This window comes from Equus caballus, chromosome 17, assembly GCF_041296265.1.
Source record: "Equus caballus isolate H_3958 breed thoroughbred chromosome 17, TB-T2T, whole genome shotgun sequence".
NCBI lineage: Eukaryota > Metazoa > Chordata > Mammalia > Perissodactyla > Equidae > Equus > Equus caballus.
This window is the reverse complement of record NC_091700.1, coordinates 14,193,856-14,213,877: the sequence shown is the minus strand read 5'-3', so window position 1 is coordinate 14,213,877 and position 20,022 is coordinate 14,193,856. Positions and strand designations below refer to the sequence as shown.

The following is a 20,022-nucleotide window of genomic DNA, read 5'->3' as shown; positions in this document are numbered from 1 at the left end:
TGGCCTAGTATTTGACAGTCACTATTTTCTGCAGAATTTTTGACAAAAAATTTTGTAGCTTTCTTTAACCATGACTTATATGCGAAGAGGACGTAGAAGGAGTTGCTGTGAACTCTAATATCTCCTCTTCCTCTTCTCTTTGAAAAAAAAGTCTTTCCATGCTCAATGAAACATCTTTGCTTCCTTCTTCCTGAGAGCAAGAAACAAGACAAGGTAAATCCTCTTAATCGTCAATTGTAAATAATCTTTGATAGCTTACCAAATAGTCTCGTGTGAAACAGGACACACAGAGGTGTTCTCAGGAAGACTATTTTCACAGTATTGAATCCCTAAGCATCACTTGTGGATACTTTCTGAGAAGATGAGCATCGTGACAATAATTTTTTAAATGCCCCCATGACGTCCTTGTTTCTGAGGCTGTAGATGAGAGGATTGAGCATGGGTGTGAAGACGGCATAGAAGGCTGACACCATCTTGTCCTGTTCAGGGGTGTGGAGTGACTGGGGCAGCACGTAAGTGTAGAAGGCAGCCCCGTAGAAAATGCTGACTACAGTCAAGTGGGAAGAACAAGTGGTAAAGGCCTTTTTTTGGCCTTCAGCAGAGCGCATGTGGTAGACCGTTAACAAGATGACAGAGTAGGAAGTTGAGATAATAGAGATGGGGATGAGGAACATGAGTACACAGCAGATGTACATCAGGGTTTCATACAAGGATGTGTCAGCACAGGCCAGTCTGAGAACTGCAGGGATCTCACAGAAGAAGTGGTTGATACTGCGGGATCCTCAGTAGGGGACATTCATTGTAATAGGGGTGAGCAGGAAGCCATCCAGTGACCCACCAAACCAGGCACCAGAAGCCAGGAGAAGACACACCCTGCGGTTCATCAGGACTGGGTAGCTAAGAGGGTTACAGACAGCCACGTAGCGGTCATAGGCCGTGAGGCCCAAGAGGAAGAACTCTGAGCCAATCATGGTCAAGTAGAGGAAGATCTGGATGCCACAGGCCACAAAGGAAATGGCCTTCTCTTTAGAAGCCATGTCAACCAGCAGTTTTTGGAGAGTGGTACAAATGAAAAAGGTGTCCATGATGGACAGCTGGCTGAGCAGAAAGTACATGGGAGTGTGGAGGCGGGTGTCCACCTGAATCAAGACTATCATGACCAAATTTGCAGTTACAGCCACCATGAAAATAGCAAAAATAACAGCAAAGATAATCCCTGTAGCTTCACTGTTCACCAGAAGCCCCAGGAGGATAAAGTCAGAGGATGCAGTACCGTTCTTCATTGACATTGCCTATGGCAGCTCCAGGGGAGCAGGAAGCCACAAAGACTAGGAAGGAAATGGAGAGAAAACACTTTCTATATGAGAGAAACTCACAACCAGAGGTCACTGGTTAGGATGAAATTTTCCAAGGCAGAATGCTGGAGAAAAACAAATAGACCAAGAGACACATCATAATTCAGTAACTATAGATCTATTTCTCTTTGTTGGAGAACAATCCTTTTTATATTGTGTGTATGTTCATGCTGTAATGTTTAGGCTACACTAGATGCATAATAAAGTTGGCTTTTGCTACTCCTCAGTAAAGGTTTAACTATATCTGTTCTATTCATTCTGCATTTCTTGCATCCAGAATGCTGTCCAACCCATAGCTGGAATAAATAAATATTGGTTGGAGAATAGGGTGATTGACACACTGAACCTCTGAACAGGAGCAAAATGAATCTTTAAGAAGTGAAGGTTGTAAAGAACAAAACACCTTCTGTGACTCTTCTCTCAATACTTCACTTCTGACACTCTGGTCACCGAATGTGTGGGGGTTTCTTCCCCATACCAAGCAAACTCTAGGTCTTCAGGTTACAGCTGAGTGACTTACAACTTAATTGAATTCTTACAATATCTACCTGGGCATACCCTAATACCCCACAGGTTAAGAGTTCAGTCCCACAAGACTGGAATCCACTTCAGAAGCCAATTACAAGTACAGGTTTTCACCTGTGCTGTTGAACCACTGGCTATAAATCAGATGTTCCCATGACCCACTTCCTGGGTTCAATCAATATTTTAGTGTTTCATAGAACTCAAGGAAAGTTTTTCCTTCTAGACTGAGTAGTATGTAACTCAGGAACTACCAAGTAGAAGATATGCATGGTGTAAATATGTGGGGAGGGGTGTGGGATTTTTGTGCTCTCTGGGTGGACCACTCTCCTAGCTCCTCCACGTGTACACCAAACTAGCCCTCTGCACTCTTTTCTTTGGAATTTTATGGGGATTTGTTATTTAGGCATGACTGATTAAATCATTGGCCATTCATGATTAATTAGACCTCTAACTTCTCTCCTCTCCTAGGAGATCTGGGATGTGGAATGTAAAAATTCCTAGCCTCTAATCACATAGTTAGTTCCCTGGCAAACATCTCCCATCGCTAGAGGCTTTCCATAAGTTATCGCATTAACATAAACTCAGGTGTAGTTGGAAGCAGCTTATTATGAATAATAAAAGACACCTGCATAGCTCTTATTATTTATGAATGGTTTTAGGAGCTCTGTGCCAGGAATGGGGACAAAGACCAAATATATATTTCTTGTCATGAATCACAGTATCACACAGGGTTAAGACATTACTTGGGGCCTCACGAATGAAATGTTTTAGTTGTCATATTTCACCTGGGTTATTCCTGTAGCTTTCCCACTGTCTCCCTGTTCTCTCTCTTGAATGCCATTAGTATGATCTCAGCAGAGAAAAGTCACATTGAGAAACCTACATCAGACCAGATCTCTCTCTGCTGAAAATTCTGCTATGGCACTTCATATCCTACTTCAAAGCCCATCATGTTGTTACCTTTTCACCCTCTGAAATTATCTCCTGCCTCCTCCAGTGTGTTTACTCTGGTGCTGCAGCTCCCCTGGCCTCCTTGCTGATCCTTGTCCCCATTCTGGGGGAGTCCCTAAGCCGGGCCCTTTGCCTCTGCTGTACCCAGGACTGAGTCTCCTCCTCACATCTGTGTGTTTGTCCTTCATGTCTTTCAAGGCTTTGTTCAAAACCCATCTTTCAGAGGGGCCTGTTCTGGTAAGACTTGATGACTTTATCTTTTCACGTTCCTTGATACCATCTGACATGTATACTCATTCTATTTTGTTTTTGCTTCCCGCCATAAACAGTAAGCTCAATATAAGCAAGGATGTTTGCTTATTTTGTTTCATGTGTGCTTCCAGAATATAAAAGAATGTCTGGCACATGGTAAATATTTCTTGAATATTTAAATGAATGATTATTAAACGTATACGGTCTAGAAAAATGGAATTATTTTTTCTTGTGCTTGTTTAAATAATGCATTTCTAGTAGAATTCCTTCAAAATACACCAGGGTATTTTCCATAAAACATGCAAAAGGGAAATAAAATATTTTAAGTGCCAGGTCCTTGTGTTTATCTTCACTGCAAAATGAATGTGCCATAAAATATGATCTACCTACATTTTCTGGTAAGAAACTTAGTTCTCAGAAATAGAAATACACCACATATCTCTAAGATCATGCAGCAATAAAAATTTTACATCTTAATCATCTAAATTTTGCATATAAATTTTAGGCAATTACTCTGTGACTTAAAATCAACATACTGTCTTAGAGTCACATGTCAGCATAATTTACAGCAAACAAGGGACTCACCATTTTTCCTCTCTTCTGAATCTGTATTTGTTGTGACAGCTCTTTATTCACTATGTTCCAATCACTGTTTAAAAGGTGACTGTGGCATCAGGTGTTATTATCAATGCAGAGATTGCATTGTGGATGTTAATAATAGAGTTCAAATTCTTCCTATGATGTGCCGGTAATAAGAAAATCATTGTGCATTAGTTTTCTTAGCATCAAGTTTCCATCTGTCTGTTATTGTCAGAAAAATTGAGTCTTAAAAATGCTACTATCAATTTTGTATTCTATTAAATTTGATAAACCTATAATAGATTTAACTTAGTATTAAAATCAATTTTGCTAGGCAGAATAATGTCCTCGTCCCTACTTAAAGATCCTTATGTTTTAACCCACAGACTATGAATATACTCCCTTATTTGGCAAAAGAGACTTTGCAGATGTGACTAAGCTGGGAAAAGTGAGACGAAGAGATTATTCTGGAATCAAGTGCTATGCATGATGTAAGTACAAGGGGGACAGTAGTCAGAGGAGGACATGTGAAATTAGGAACAGAGGTCCAAGTGATTCAAATGCTGGCTTTGAAGATGAAGAAGAGGCAAGACATTAAGTGGTCTCTAGAATCTGAAAAAGGCTAGGAAATGAATTCCATTCTAAAGTCTTCAGAAAGGAATGTAGTGCTCCTGACACCTTGATTTTAGGCCAGTGTGACCAATTTCAGACTTGTGACCTCCAGAATTCTAGGATAAAAAGTTTCTATCATTATAAGCCACTGAGTTTGTGGTAATTAGATACAGCAGCCACAGGAAACTAATACACCAATAAATAATTTTATCAGTTTTTAAACATAAGCAAATTTGAGGCATGTTGCTAATAATAAATTAGCACCACCCATACAGTCCCTACTGTGTGCCAGGCATCTTTTCACATGCTCCCGTGTTTTGATGTAGTCACTCTTCACAGCACCTCTATGGAGTCAATCACTTTAATTATCACCATCTTAAATTTGCAGAAACTGAGGCATGGAGATGCAAGTGGCAGAGTTAGGTCCTGGTTCAAGGACTAGGATTTTGTTTTCTACACTTGCTACAACTATACTCAATTGACCCCTAAATGCACATCTTTTTAAGCGTCAGTTAAGTTTACAACCAGCTAAGGCAAATAAACGAATACAGGCTGCAAGGCAATAATCACATTCCAGAAAAATTTAAATTTCTGGTCAAAAATTGTCAACAAAGTTCCAAAGTAACAAAATGAAGTTATTTCAAAAAATCCAAAATGCTATCTAACATCTGGGCAATCTCTAGTCATCACATATCTGCATCCCTGGCTTCCTACTGAGGTCTGCAAACACACACACACAAGCACACACACACACAAGCCTTCACCAAATATACCCCAGGAAAGAATCTTCGAACACCACACTCACAAATTATACTGCTGAACATCCACTGCTGAGGCAACTTCTTATCTGCAAGGAGACACGATAACGCCCCATCCAATAGTCCTGCTCCCAGTATTTCACCAGTATAACCAACATTGTATACGCAGCCATATCTCCTTTTGAGGTTCCAGGTTTGAAGGAAATCCTCCCTACAACAGAAAGTACTGTGAGAGTCGCCCCACTGTGTATCCAGGTCCCTGGTTACCTGGGAGCTGACATTTTCAACGTGATTGTTCCCTACTTGAGGCAGACCAGAGTCAGTTATGAAACTCAATATCACTGGAAAATTAAAGGTGTTTTCAGCCTCTTTTTCCAACCAGATGGTCCCCTCTGGATCTTGCTGAGTGAACCCATCAAAAACTTTTCCCACTCATCGTCCCCTGAATATGTATGAACCACTGCACACTCGGTGCCATATTTCTCTAGCTCACTTGCTTTGTGAGGCTATGGAATGTAATGAAACCTGAAGCTGTTGGTCTGATTGTACTCAGCTATGCGTCTGATGCCGGAAGATACAAGTTCGAAACTTAAGTTTAATTTGCTCTGACTGTTCCTTACAGTACAAGCACAAGACAGTTTCTTCAACAGGCTACATCCTGGGGAGCACCGGTTACTTTCTCTTCTGCTGTACAAACCACAGAATGTAGAAGTGGGGTTTGAGCCACCAATCTTGTTAGCTTGACCCTCTAGTTGAGAGCTGGGTTGTGTCAACACTGAGTATTGAAAGAGGGCTCTCATAAACCACGGGTGGAAATGGCAGCAGATATTATTTTTGTTTGAGAGCATGCCAAGCCAATATCAAGACCTGAAAAATAATGTGTATAAAACTTCCACTGTTAGGGAATTTTATATGTAAATCTACAGATAAGTGGGCAACTTTGTAAAATATTCATCTTTGTATTGTTTATGGTAGTAAGAAAGCAGAGGCAACTTGAACATCTGCTGTAAGATGTAATATGCAATTTAGGTTTTAATATTAGAATTAATAATAGAATTTCAATAGCCATTGGGATATGAGGTGGATCTATAGTCATTATCATGGAATGACAGTTTCATTGCATTCTTAAATAAAAAATGTAGCATATTTACAATATACGTTGTACATAGACGCATTATATATTATATTAATAAATATTATATATTATTTGATAAGGAGATATATATGTATAAATAGCATGTATATGATAAAGGTATATATACAAGTGTATATGTGTATGTATGTATAGTTTAATGTATATGCATAAGTGTATGGACATATATGTGTATATATGTGCATATATTTGTAATTATGAAGTAAATCAAAGTTTTCACTCCTGGTGGACTTTCAAGTGGCACCAATTTTTTCTTGGCTATATATTCTGTCTGCCTACAATTATAGATTATATGTGAAAGAATAATTTACTTTTAAATCAAAGAATAAGTCTCCTATTCAAAACTTGGGCAATAAATACATTTAATTTTTCACATTTTAGTCTTTAAATATTTGGAAGATGACTGAGCTGGTATAAATTTACATCAGAATCCTGCCCACATCTTCGCCTTTATCCTAAGACATAATTCACCTGATTTCTGCCAAATATTAAACCTCCATACCACAAGGTGTCAGCTGAAATATGTACTTCTCTTCTTAAAATATTCACTTTAGTTGCTGTAAGCTAAATTTTGAGGGATTCACTAACACGTAAACATCCAAAAGAGTCAGAAAATATGAATTTTTAAACACATAACATATCAGAAAAGTAAAATAATTATTTAGAGAATAGAAGAGAAATACATATAAAAGAATGCCCAGGGGCTGGCCCAATGGCACAGCAGTTCAGTGCACATGTTCTGCTTCAGCGGCCCGGGGTTCACTGGTTTGGATCCCAAGTGTGGACATGGAACAACTTTGCAAGCCATGCTGTGGTAGGAATCCCACACATAAAGCAGAGGAAGATGGGCATGGATGTTAGCTCAGGGCCTGTCTTCCTCAGCAAAAAGAGGAGGTTTGGCAGCAGATGTTAGCTCAGTGCTAATCTTCCTCAAAAAAAAAAAAAAAGAGTGCCCAGACATAGTTGAGACTTACCCATTGGTGTAAACAACTCCAGTTTCCTAGAGTAAATTTCCCAGTTTTCTACAATCACTTTAAACTCTAAGTTGCCTCTTTCCTTTGCTCCTCTCACAGTTTAACGTCATTTGTACTGAGAATCTGTACCTCAATGGGCTGGGTGGAAATCCAGGGTCTGCCACTTACTTGCCATGTGATGCCGAGCAAGTCACTGGTCAAGCTTATCTTTGGCTCAAAGGGCATCATAGCAGCCCCTGTCCTCAGGGTTATTGTGAGGATTCTGTGTACTGTCCTCATAATAGTACCTGGCATTTAATAGTATCACAGTTTGGGCTATAAGTTTTAGGATCTCCGATCACTAAATAACTCTCCACTTTGGTAATTGTGGGAAAAGAACAAGGTCCAGAGCGAGAAAATTATATTAGTTTCTGAATTTGAAGATGGTCATTACATATAAGCTTATTTTCGTCACTTTAATTCCCTTAGCCTAATGTTTCGTATATATAAAGCAAACATTATAGTAAAAATGATTATAAAATTTATAATACTTTAGACTATAAATCCAAGGTTATAAAAGCATTTATTCTCAATAAAAAAGTAGAATTGGACCAGTTATCTGTTTTGAGACTGAAACCATTTAATACTTGCACAACACATGTTGTAGTCTTGTTCTTAAAAATACTCAAAGATTTTTGCAATCTTTCCAATTAAAAATAACCATTATTTTCAGGAAGTCCCAACTTTGGTCCAATTTATACAATCTTTCTCTTATGGAAAAAATTTTCCCACAGTTTATCCAAGAAGACAGGGAAGAAGCTGTCTTAATTGCAGCTTCATCATTTCCTCAGAAACTGAGGTCCAGAAACATGGATTTAGCTATGTTCAAATATGCTTCTTAATTTCATAATTTTAAATTTATTGATTATTCATTAAAATTACTGCTCATGCAGTTGAACAATGGAAACTCAGGAAAGAGAAACTTTGATAACGCCAACTGAAATATGTAATCCTAAACCTTGTTCTAACACCTACGTTTTCAGTCATAATGGAAAGAAGCATCTTTCTGTTTTCATAATTTAGCAAATGCCTACTTGTTGCATTTTCCTCCTCTTTTCTCAAAAGGATAATGGATATCTATGCTATATCTAGTAAAAATCCATAATCTTTCTTTGCAGCAGCCACAATTTTAAAACACTTAAATAGAAATGACATCAGAATTGGTGAATTTTGAAAGAAAGAAAGTATGATTTTTTTGGTTACAACTGCACCCTTGGCATGTAACACTGTGTGAGCTGGTAAAATACACCTAATTTTCTTTTTTAAGGAAGATTAGCCCTGAGCTAACATCCACAGCCAGTTCTCCAGTTTTTGCTGAGGAAGACTGGCCCTGAGCTAACATCTGTGTCCATCTTCCCGTACTTTGTAAGTGGGACACCTGCCACAGTGTGGCATGACAACCAGTACATAGGTCCACACCTGGGATCCAAACAAGAAAACCCCGAGCCACCAAAGTGGAACGTGCAAACTTACCCAATGCAACACCCAGCGGGCCTCAATACACCTAATTCTTTTAACTTCAGTTTCCATTACAACTCTTCAAACGTAGGATTCCAAGGAAATAGGAAAAAAAGAATTGCAAACATATTAAAATGTGTATTTTTTAGTACTAATGCTTCTAAAATGGAATGACGTTCATTCACTCACTTAACTAATTTTTTTGACCACATATTCTCTATTAGGAAAGTTTTTGGTGCTTGAGATACATCAGGGAACAAAATGTAGACCCACATCCTTGCTTATCTGATGACTAAAATTTAATACAATAGAATGAGCTTAAAAATATAAGCAAAGAAAATAAAATAAAGCAATATCAGATAACCAAGAGTTGATGCTACAGGTATGTATTTATCACCTTTATATTCTTATCTAATTGTGAAAAACAAGGTGATATAGCAAGACAGAATCCTCAAACATTTTGTTGAAATTTAAGTCCCTAGGATTTTGAAAGAAGCACTCACTGGGACGTTTGACCAGGTCTTGGTAGGCATGCTGGTTTAAAAAGATGTAGACTCAATACAATCCCAAGTGAAAACAATATCAAAAATGCTTTTCATTTCAGTTCCTTATATTTTATGTTAACCTTTTGTTTTAAATAATCTTTCAATGTCATAAAATTATCTATCATTACAACTATTCTGCCACATGAAAATCACTTATTTAATGAGTCAGTATCTGAAGTTTCAAACATTTTGTTTTCACATTGTTATCAGACCCATTAGCACTACTTCACTTTGCCCAAAGTAAGTAGCATAACTTGGCAGAGATGTATTGACACTTTCTAGGCAAAAGAGGTCTGTATTCTCTTTTCTACACTAAATAATCATGTAGATATTTTCAGTTTCTCCAGTATTCTTTTATGTCTGAAATCTTCCTGGTATACAATAAAGCATGCAATAAATTTTTTAATAAGTAGGCTTTATACTACCCATTATTATAATTTTTATATTATATAAACATACATTTCAATTTATTGCATAAATGAAATAAATATGTAAAGCCAAGGGTTCAGTTAATTTTATGCCCGTATGCCTCACCTGTAGAAAGACCCCAGTGGGGTGTGTCGCTCAACATATATCAGGTCCTTGGTAAACCAGCCTAGCTGGCATCTGACAGAAAACAACCATGGATTTTATTAGCATATTACTCTCAGAAGAATATTTTTTGTGGGTCATTATTAGGATTAACTAAGCTAGCATCTGCACATTGTGCCACATGCTTCTCTCCTTTGGGAATTATCTGTCAATTAATGGCAATGTTTGGCACAAAAACAGAAGACCAGAAGTCAGAAGACATGCCCTGAGGCTCTCATATGCCTGTTGATTGGAAAAGGCAGTAATTTTCTCTAAATATCAGTTCCCTATCTCATATGGTGCTAATGTCTTCTCTAAATACTCAGTAGGACTTTGTGGAGATTAGAATCAAAACCAGATAATATATTTCTTTATGTCTTAGAGTGTAGAGATGTTTCCCTTTCATCTTTTATACATAATCTACAACACTGCCTATCATGTATAAGTATACACTTGGTAATTTTTAATTAACTTAAAATTATTATACTTTATAATTTTCTATCCATGGTAGTATATCACATTTTTTATAAAGAGTAATATCTAGTGACCACAGATTACCTTGTATATAAATTTGTTAAGATTACTGTGGGAAAATCCCTGGTTATCCCTTTAAGGTAGGACTAGTCTCATGAGTGAAGGGAGAGGGTACTCACCATTTGTATGAAGTAATTTTTTTTAAATTAAATCATATTAAAGCAGAGCATACAACAGAAAAGTGCAACAATTAGAAGTGGCAAGTTGATGAATCATCATAAAGTGAATACACCCATGTAGCCACAACTGAGGTGGGGAAATAGCCTCAGAAAAGTTCCAGTACGTCCTTGGAGAAAAAACAAAATTCTGAGATTGGACTCAAGAAAGTGGCAAGGTAGTAAAGACTAGAGGAAGTGACTAGTTCTTCAAATGTCAACATACCAAATCAGATATTGAAGAACATGAAAAATCATGGAAAGACTGCAGTATAAAGCAACACAATAGTTTTTTAGTAATCAATCTCAAAGAAATGGAGGTCTGTGATTTACCAAATAAATAATTCAAAACAGTTGTTGTAAAGCAGCTTAGTGAGGCAAGGGAGACAAAAAAAGACAATTCGATAAGATCAGTAAAAGCAATACATGAGTAAAACGAGAAGTTCTTCAAAGAGGTAGAAATCATAAAAGGGACCAAACAGAAATTCTGGACCTGAATAATACAATAAGTTAAATTAAAAAATGCAACAGAGAACATCAACAGCAGACTTTATCAAACATAAGTAAAAATTTATGCACCAATGAAAGATCATTTAAAATCATCTAGTCAGAGTAGAACAAAGAATAAAAGAATGATAAAGAATGAGGAAATCTTATGAGAATTATGAGAAACCATTGAAAGTAAACACTCCATGCAGTTTAGAGTCCTAGAAGGAAAAGAGAGGGGCAGGAAGCTTAATCCAAGTTCATTAAGACAATAATATTCCAAGCTATTGTTTAATGATTTAAATATTAAGCTATTTTTTAACTTATAATAAAGCTGTTAGAAGCAAAGTCAAAGAATAAATTTTAAAAGTTGCAAGACAAAAAAGAATCCGCAGATAAGAGGAACCCCCATAAGGCTATCAGTGAATATTTCAGCAGAAAATTCAAAGGTCAGAAACAGTGGCTTAATATGTTCAAAGTGCTGGGCAAAAACCTGCCAGCCAAGAATACTTCACTCAGCAAAGGTATCCTCCAAAAATGGAGTTATAAAGACTTCCCAAGACAAAAAATGCTGAGGGAATTCATCATCACCAGACCTGCATTGAAAGAAAACCTGAAAGAATTTATCCATGTTACAAATGAAAGAATACTGAGAAGTAACTTAAAAACATATGAAAATAGAAAACTTGATAGATAATTATATAGAAAAATAGATAATTATATATTCAAAGTCAAAATACTCTAATATTGTAATACGATGTAATAATATACTGAACTCTCGTAAAGGTTAAAGATAAAGTACTAGAAATAAAGCTACAATGATTTAATAATGAATATATAATATAAAAACAGGTAAACTGTGACATCAAAAACATAAAATATAAGGGAGGGGAATAAAAGTGTAGAATATTTGTATACAATCCAAGATAAGTTGTTATCAGCTTAACACACACTGCTATAAATATAGGATGTTTAAAGTAAGCTTTAACGTAAAAACAAGCCAAAACTTACAGTTGATACACAAAAATCAAATAGAAGAGAATCAAAGCATATGACTATCGAAAATCATCATTCATAAATAAAGGAAAAGAAGAAAGCAACACAAAGCAAGGGAAGACAAAGCAAGAGAAAACAATAAGATGGAATTAGTAAGTACTTAAGTAGCAATAATTATTTTAAGTATAAATGTATTAAATTCTCCAATAAAGTAGCTAAATGGATAAATAAAAAGATTGAACCGTATGCTGCCTACAAAAGACTTACTTCAGCTTTAAGAAGACACATAGGTTCAAAGTGAAGAGAATGATGGAAAAAAACATTTCATGCAAATGGAAACCAAAAGAGAACAGGGGTGGCTAGAATTATATTAGACAACATAGACTCTAGATGAAAAACTATGTGAAGATACACAGGAGGTCAATACAAAATGATAAATGGGATAATCCATCAAGAATATACAGCAATTGATTTTTTTTTTGGTAGGAGCAAAATGGTGGGGTGAGCTATACCCAGGACTCTCTCCCCTCCAAACTACAACAAAAGAACCAAATTTCAACCAATAACTCTAATAAGACCGTCAGAGACCTACAGCAACAAGAACTTGGAGGAGGGACAGAGAGGCTGCAGCTGGCATTGGAGACGCTGCAACAGGGTAAGAGAGAACTTCACTCCCTCCCCAAGAGACTGGGGTCACTGCCGCGGGTGAGGGAGGGAGTGGGGGAGGGGCCACGCGAGCGGGTCATCATCCAGGACTCCCGCTGCTAGTGCAGCAGAAACCCGCTGACAGGGGAAATCTTCCGTGTGTGGGAACCCCATCAAGCCAGGGCCCCAGGACACCAGAGAGCCAGAGCTGATAGGAATCCTGATCAGCACGCGAGAGAAAGTGCCCCTCCTCCACCAACCTGCACTGCGCACCCACCATCACAGCTGAAGGCTGAGGGCTCAGCATGCATGGCTCTCGACCCCTATCTACTGGCAACAGAGTGTAACTGCAATCGAATACTGCCATGATGCGCAAAAACTGCTCCTCTACCATTCAGCAATTTATAAAAGCTCCAGACTAGAAGGAAAACAATAAGAACACAGAATTAAGTCCTGAGGACTTGGAAATAGGTAAACTAAGTGAAAATGAGTTCAGAGTAGCTATCATAAAAAAACTCAATGAGGTCGAGGGAAAGATTGAGAAAAACGTCAACGAATTCTGGAGTTACTTCACAAAAGAGATTGAAACTATAAAGAAGAATCAATCAGAAATACTAGAGATGAAAAATACAATAGGCCATATAAAACAGAACACGGATTCCCTGAATGCCTGTGTAGACACCACAGAGGAGCAAATTAGCATAATCAAAGATAGACAGGATGAATGGCAACAGACAGAGGAAGAAAGAGAACTAAGGATTGAAAAGAATGAGGAAAATATCAGAGTAATAGTGAATTCAATGAGGAGAACCAATTTAAGAATCATCGGAATTCCTGAGGGCATGGAAAAGGAAATTGGAGCAGAAAGTGTGCCTAATGAAATTATAGAAGGGAACTTCCCAAATCTAGGGATTGAGGGAGAAATGTCTGTGGAGGAAGATTTCAGATCTCCTAGATTTGTCAATGTAAAAGGACCTACTGCAAGGCAGATAGTAGTAAAAATGACAAAAATGAATGACAAAGAAAGAATACTAAGGGCAGCAAGACAAAAGAAAATAACCTACAAAGGAACTCCTATCAGACTTTCAGTGGATTTCTCTACAGAAACCTTACAAGCTCCAATAGAATGGAGGGACATATTCAAAACTTTAAAAGAGAAAAATCTTCAGCAGAGAATACTCTATCCAACAAAAATATCCTTCAGATATGAGGGAGAAATTAAATCTTTTCCAGACAAACAAAACTTAAGTGAATTTGTAACCAAAAGTCCTCCACTACAAGAAATCCTCAAGAAGGCTGTCATACCTAAAAAAGAAAAAAAAGGAGAAAGGGGTCACAAACCACAGAGTAGGTAGACAAATAGATAGAACCAGAATAGGACAGCAAATATTCAACTATAGCATTAGGATAAATATAAGGAAAGCACCAAAGCAAAGATGATCTTATCAGTCTAACTACAAACTCATAACACAAGTTGGAATAAGAGACGAAAATAATAATCTAGCAGGGGAAGAGCAAACGGACTAAATCAGTCTAGGACAAGGAAGTAAGAGACCACCAGAGAATAGACTATATTATACACAAGATTCTAAATACAAACTTCAGGGTATCCACTAAATGAAAACACAGAACAGAGCCACAAAACATAAAGAAGGAAAAATCTAAGAAACCCAGCATAAGAAATTGCAGAAGTCAATGAGTAAGCTAAAACACACAGGAGAAGAAACAAAGGTAATGCAGGAAAACCAGATAACGAGTGACAGAATGACAGCAGTAAGCCCACATGCATCAATAATCACCCTCAATGTAAACGGATTGAACTCTCCAATAAAAAGACACAGAGTGGCAGAATGGATTAAGGAAGAACATGCAAAATTTTGTTGCATCCAGGAAACACGCATCAGCCCCAAGGACAAAAACAGGCTCAGAGTAAAGGGGAGGAAGACAATACTTCAAGGTAATACTGAGCAAAAGAAAGCAGGTGTTGCAATACTTATATCATACAAAACGGATTTCAAAATAAGGCAGGTAAAGAGAGGCACAGAAGGGCAATATATAATGATCAAAGGGACACTTCATCAAGAAGAAATAATGTTTATAAATATCTATGCACCAAACACAGGAGCACCAAATTTCATAAAACAACTATTAACAGGCCTAAAGGAAGATGTTAAAAACAACACAATAATAGTAAGGGACCTCAACACCCCACTCACATCAATGGACAGATCATCCAGATAGAAAATCAACAAGGAAATAGTGGAGCTAAATGAAAAACTAAAACAATTGGACTTAATAGACATATAAAGAACATTTCATCCAAAAACAGCAGAATACACATTCTTCTCAAGTGCACATGGAACATTCTCAAGGATAGGCCATATGTTGGGAAACAAGGAAAGCCTCTACAAATTTAAAAAACACTTGAAATAGTAACAAGCAGCCTCTCCAATCATAATGCTATAAGGCTAAAAATTAATTATAAGAAAAAGGCTGAGAAAGGCACAAGGATATGGAGACTAAACAATACACTACTGAACATGCAATGGATCATGGAAGAAATTAAAGAAGAAATCAAAAAATACCTGGAGACAAATGAAAATGATAACATGCCATACCAACTCATATGGGATACAGCAAAAGCTGTATTAAGAGGAAAAATCATTGCAATACAGACACATCTTGACAAACAAGAAAAATCCCAAATAAGCAATCTTAAACTACACCTAACTGATTAGAGAAAGAAGAACAAACAAAGCTCAAAATCAGCAGAAGGAGAGAAGTAATAAAAATCAGAGCAGAAATAAATGCTATTGAAATGAAAAAGGCGGTAGAAAGGATCAATGAAACAAAGAGCTGGTTCTTTGAGAAGATAAATAAAATTGACAAACCCCTACCCAAACTTACAAAGAAAAAAGGTAAGAAAGCTCAAATAAACAAAATGAGAAATGAAAGAGGAGAAATAACAACAGAGTCCACAGAAGTACAATGGATTATAAGAGAATACTACCAAAAATTATATGCCAACAAAATGGATAACATCGAGGGAATGGATAAATTCTTGGACTCCTACAATCTCCCAAAGCTCACTCAAGAAGAAGCAGCCAATTTGGTCAAACCAATCACAAGGAAAGAGATTGAAACAGCAATCAAAAACATCCCAAAGAATAAAACCCCAGGACCACATGGCTTTCCTGGGGAATTCTAACATCATGATCAAGTGGGATTCATACCAGGGACTCAGGGATGGTTCAACATCTGCAAATCAATCAATGTGATATGTCACATCAACAAACTGAGGAATAAAAACCACATGATCATCTCAATAGATGCAGAGAAACCATTTGACAAGATCCAACAGCCATTTATGATAAACACTCTGAACGAAATGGGCATAGAAGGGACCTACCTCAACATAATAAAGGCCATATATGACAAACCCACAGCCAACATCATACTCAATGGGCAAAAAGTGAGCTCCATCCCACTGTAAACAGGATCATGACAAGCATGCCCTCTATCACTAATCTCATTTAACATAGTACTGGAGGTCCTGGCCACAGCAATCAGGGAAGAAAAAGGAATAAAAGGAAGCCAAATAGGGAGGGAAGAAGTGAAACTCTCAATGTTTGCAGACGACATGACCTTATATATAGAAAAGCCCAAAGAATCCATTGGAAAACTCTTAGAAGTAATCAACAACTACAGCAAAGTTGCAGGGTATAAAATCAATTTGCATAAATCAGTAGCATTTCTGTATTCTAATAACAAACTAGCAGAAAAAGAACTCAAGAACACAATACCATTCACAATCGCTACAATAAGAATAATATACCTCAGGGTGAATTTAACTAAGGAAGTGAAAGACCTATACAATGAAAATTGCAAGGCCTTTCTGAGAGAATTGGATGACAACATAAGGAGATGGAAAGACATTCCATGTACATGGATTGGATGAATAAACATAGTTAAAATGTCCATTCAACCTAAATCAATGTACAGATTCAACGCTATCCCAATCAGAATCCCAATAACATTCTTTACAGAATTAGAACAAATAATCCTAAAATTCATATGGGGCAACAAAAGACCCCGAATTGCTAAAGCAATCCTGAGAAAAAAACAAAAAAAAAAAACAAAATGAGAGGCATCACAATCCTTGTCTTCAAAACATACTACAAAGCTACAGTAATCAAAATAGCATGGTACTGGTACAAAAACAGGTGCACAGGTCAATGGTACAGAATTGAAAGCCCAGAAATAAAACCACACATCTATGGATAGCTAATCTTCGAGAAAGGAGCTAAGGGCATACAATGGAGAAAAGAAAGTCTTTTCAACAAATGGCGCTGGGAAAACCGGAAAGCCATATGTAAAAGAGTGAAAATTGACCATTCTTTCTCACCATTCACCAAAATAAACTCAAAATGGATCAAAGACCTAAAGGTGAGACCTGAAACCATAAGCCTTCTGGAAAAAAATGTAGGCAGTACACTCTTTGACATCAGTATTGAAAGGATCTTTTTGGACACCCTGTCTTCTCAGAGAAGGGAAACAATAGAAAGAATAAACAAATGGGACTTCACCAGACTAAAGAGCTTCTTCAAAGCAAATAAAAGAGGGTTGGAAACAAAAAAACAACCCACTAACTGGAGAAATATTTGCAGGTCATATATCTGACAAAGGCTTAATATCCATAATATATAAAAAATTCACACAACTCACCATCAAAAAATCAAACAGCCCAAGCAAAAAATGTGCTGGAGACATGAACAGACATTTCTCCAAAGAAGATACATCAATGGCCAATAGGCACTTGAAAAGATGTTCATCGTTGCTGATCATCAGGGAAATGCAAATCAAAACTACACTAAGATATCACCTTACACCCATTAGAATGACAAAATATCTAAGACTAATAGTAACAAATGTTGGAGAGGTTGTGGAGAAAAGGGAACCCTCATACACTGCTGGTGGGAATGCAAACTGGTGCAGCCACTATGGAAAACAGTATGGAGATTCCTCAAAAAATTAAAACTAGATCTACCATATGAGCCAGCTATCCCAATGCTGGGCATCTACCCACAGAGCTTGAAGTCGGCAATTCCAAAAGTCCTATGCACCCCAATGTTCATTGAAGCATTATTTACAATAGCCAAGAAATGGAAGCAACCTAAGTGCCCATGTACTGATGACTCGATAAAGAAGATATGGTGTGTATATATATATATATATACAATGGACTACTACTCAGCCATAAAACAGAACAAAATCATCCCATTCGCAACAACATGGATGGACCTTGAAGGAATTAGGTTAAGCGAAATAACCCAGTTAGAGAAGGACAATCTCTGTATGACTCCACTTATATGAGGAATTTAAAAATGTAGACAAAGAGAACAGATTAGTGGCTACCAGGAGAAAGATGGGGTGGTGGGTGGGCACAAAGGGTGAAGGGGTGCACTTACAACATGACTGACAAACGACAATGTACAACTGAAATTTCACAAGATTGTAACATATCATTAACTCAATAAAAATTTTTAAAAAAGAATATACAGCCATTGTAAATATAAAAGTACCAAACATAGGAGCAGCTAAATACATTAAGCAGATTCTAACAGATATGAAGAAAGAAATAGACAACAACACAATAATAGTAGTAGGTTTCAATAAGTCACTTTCAACAATGGAAACATTGTCAAGACAGAAAATCAATAGGGAAGCATTAGATTTAGACTATTCATTAGAACAAATGAACCTAGTGGACAAAGGCAAGACAATCCATCCAAAGTTGCAGAATATTCATTCTTCCAAAATACACACAAAACATTCTCCAGGATAGATCATATATTAAGTCACAAATAAGCCTTACCAAATTTAAGAAGATTGAAGTTATAGCAAGTATCATTTCTGTCCATAATGGTATGAAAATGGAAATCAACAATATGTGGAAAGGTGGAAAATCTATGAATGTCTGGAAACTAAACAATCCACTCATAAACAGCCAACAGGTGAAAGGAGAAATCAAAAGGGAAATTAAGGAATATCTCAATACAAGTGAAAATGGAAACACAACATGGAAATCAAAACACAAAATGAAGACCAAAATTTATGGGATGCTGCAAAAGCAATTCAGAGGGAAGTTTATAGAATTAAACTTGTAATTAAGAAATTAGAGAGAGAGTGATGTCACCAAGATGGCGAAGTAGGTCATTCCCGATCACTCCCCTGCACAAGAACAACTGACAATGTTATCACTGAGAAAATCCTATAACATTGGGCTGAAGCTGAAGCACCTTCTCTTCACCACGGAGACAGAGACAGACTGCATTATACGGTTAAGAGGATAAGCCTTTCTCCCATGCTTGTTCAGCACCACACTAAAAGGTCTCTCCTGAGCCTACAGTTCTGCCAGGGGGAAAAGAGAGACCAGCATGGACAGCCAGCGTCCCCAGCCTTGTAGATCACTTCTTGGGATCCTCCACTCTGCCCTTAGACCATAGTGTTGGCAAGGGAATCTGTGGGGCTTAACCAGTGGGAATCTTATTGTGAAAAAGAAGCAAGGAGGAGCTCATGAAAATCAACACTCAGATCTAGGCACACTGAGTTCCTACCTGTGGCTCCCAAGTAGATGTCACAACCACCAGTTATGCTCATCTGCAGAGGAAATATGGTGGTACAGTCTGACTAGAACTCAACAGGGTGCATCTGTTTGTTTGAGGCCCTCAAACAAAAAAGGCTTGCTGGACTTGGAGCCTTGTTGGCCCCTATCAAGGCAAGGGAGTTGAGTCATGGCATGGCCCACTAGATCCCAGACCCAACTGACCAGAAGGCTTGCACAGAACACCTAAAACTGTATAGTCCAGCAATGCTCAAGCAGTGTGTATGGTAGGCAGAGCTGAGTGTTCACAGAGCAAAGACAGTGGCACCTTTTGGCCAAGAAACTTAAGTAGCAGTTCAGCTTAAGTCAAGACCACAAACAAAAGGCTTTCTGGGCTCAGAGTCAGTTTCCCTCCTCTGCTCAGGCAAAGGAGCTAATTCATAGCCTCATCCATTGCTGAACGTAGCTCTTTGTCTTTTCTGGTGGAAAAGGGCACCTGCGAAGCAGCTTAGAGCTGGCCTTTCTATTCTGCTCTTGCAGGGGAGCTAATTCATAGCCCTTTCCATTGCTAAGTGTAGCTCCAGATGCCACCCAAACAGAAAGCCGGGCTGCAACACCTGAAAAGCTTCATAATCTAGCAGTACTCAAGCAGAAAGTCCAGCAGGCAGAGCTGATCATCTGCAGAACAAATCCAGTGGCCCCATCCACTTAGGGACTTTGGGGCACAAATCACCTTGAGTGATAAACATAACATAAAGAAGTCAAAGGCCTTGATAGCCTTGTAGTTGGTTCTCCTGCTTCGCATGAGTAGGGGAACTAATTCTTAGCTCA

General features: G+C 37.6%; 1 pseudogene; it reads right to left on the bottom strand.

Moving 5' to 3' along the window:
- Nucleotides 1-329: 329 nt before the first annotated feature.
- LOC138918435 (olfactory receptor 2T11-like) lies at nt 330-1,289 on the bottom strand (annotated as a pseudogene).
- Nucleotides 1,290-20,022: the final 18,733 nt, after the last annotated feature.